Raw genomic sequence first — 2,024 nt, 5'->3', positions numbered from 1 at the left:
TTCGGGGTAGTCAAGGGATTCTGGGGGTCTCTAGTAGGCAGATTAATGGAGACACTGGGAGCCCTGGAGATTGATCCTGTGGGGGGGTGCCTCAGGAAAGTAGGTTGGATTCTGGGGTTCTCTGGGAGCATGGGCTTTCCTGGAACCCTGGGGCCTCCAAATTACTGGGGTCTGCTTTGGGAGCTGAGGGTTCCCCAGATCACTGGGAAGTTTGGAAGACAGTGAGGTGGTATTTCTGGAACCTTGGGGGTCTCTCTGGAAGATGGGTTGGAGGGGAGCCCTGGGGTTCGCTCAAAGGTGGGGTTACTTTATTTTATTTATTTTTTGCCTGAATGTTCACAGTGGAAGACCTATTTTTCTGGAAGGGTCTTTAGGGGTTCTAGAGCCTTGGTGTCACCCCAAGACTGGGGGAGAAGGGTGCTTTTGGAAGCTTAGTACGTAGGGTGTATTTTTTTTTAAGGGGGTCTTGGAGAGCCCTTGAGAGTCTGGGACCCTTGGACTGCCCAGGGTGTATTTTTTTTTAAGGGGGTCTTGGAGAGCCCTGGAGAGTGAGTCTGGGACCCTTGGACTGCCTCGGGGCCCTCTCAGAGGCCCACTGTTTTTCTGGGAGCTGCGATGGGGTGGGGTGAGACGCCACGGGAGCTTTGGGGTCTCTGGAGACCGATTGGAGGGCAGCCAGAGGCGCTGGGACGCCCTCTGGCTCTGAAGCAGTCTCTCAGGTTGTCCCTGCCTCGCCTGACACGTGCTGCTTCTAAGTCACAAAGGGAAGCCCTGGATTCAGGGGGGCCTGCGGATGGGACGTCTGTCTTCGGCCAAAGTACATTTTTCAACTGTGCCAGGTCCAGGCTGGGGTCTGGGCGGCGGAGCCTCCAGGGAGAGCCCTGTTGTGGGGGGAAAGGACAGGACGCGCTGGACCCTGTGGACGTGCCCTCGGGGAGGCTGCCAGGCCCTCACACTACTTCCCTGGAGCCGCACCGAGCAGCCCAGGCGGGGTGCCCCTGACCGGGGAGAGGCAGGGCCCGGCCGGTGCCTGGGGTCCTGCAGGGGTGTCTGGGCCAGTGGCCAGCACAGCAGTGCTGAGTCATGCTGAACTCAGCTCAGGAAGGGGCTCAGGCAGGAGGGCGGGGGCCGGCTGCTGACTGACCTCATCTCCCAGCGGGCGGCTGCCCGGCCCCCGGGACCCTGGGAACCAGGCCTGGCTGGCTCTGACCCCAGTCTGGCCCCCTCCCCCAAAGTGCAGCCTGGAGTGTGCTTTGTCTGACTTCACTGTCTGTTTAGTTCCCCCGTTATTTTCTTCTGGCTGCTGCCTGTGGCCCTATGGTCCCCTCTCTGGGCGGTGACTCAGTCTCCCCTCCCTGCTATCTTATCTGCCAGACAGATCTCCCTTGGCTTGGAAACTCTGGGAACAGCCCCTAGGGGAGGGGAGCTGCCCCAGGCACACTGCCACCGAGAGCCGAGTTACACATTCACCAGGTTTCACGCCGCAGCCTACAGACCTTTAACCTCAGGGTGCTCACAGGTAGGAGAGAAAGGGGTGAGACCAACATGATCGGGAGGACAGACAGACATCTGGGGGTTGGAGCTCCTGGAGTATGGAGGAAGACAGACCTACAGAGCAAGGGACAGAGACCCAGAGAGACGGGGACAGAGAGAGAGAAAGAAGGGGACAGAGAGGGGGACAGTTAGAGACAGGGCCTGGCGAAAAGGGGCGAGACCCTGTGACCGAGCGGGCTCCCTCTCTCTCTCTCATCCCTGTTCTCTTGGTGTCTACAGGCACTAGGCCTTAAGGAGCCCATCTTCCCCGGGGCCTGCTCCCCTCTGGACGCCCCACCCAGTTACCAGGCCAGACTCCAGAGCGCCTCCTCCTCCAGCCGCTCCCCCCACAGCCCGGGGAGCCCAGCTGTGGCCCCCACACAGGTTTGGGCCTGGTCTGCTCCCTAGCACCCTCCTCTCCTAGCCTCCTGGCAGCTTTCCTACCTCCAGTAGCTCCCCCCTGCTCCCCGAGTCTTCCCACGGTCTGATCA

The sequence above is a fragment of the Myotis brandtii genome, unplaced genomic scaffold, assembly GCF_000412655.1.
Source record: "Myotis brandtii unplaced genomic scaffold, ASM41265v1 scaffold601, whole genome shotgun sequence".
In the NCBI taxonomy this organism is placed as follows: domain Eukaryota; kingdom Metazoa; phylum Chordata; class Mammalia; order Chiroptera; family Vespertilionidae; genus Myotis; species Myotis brandtii.
The sequence above is the reverse complement of the archived record's forward strand: the minus strand, read 5'-3'. Positions refer to the sequence as shown.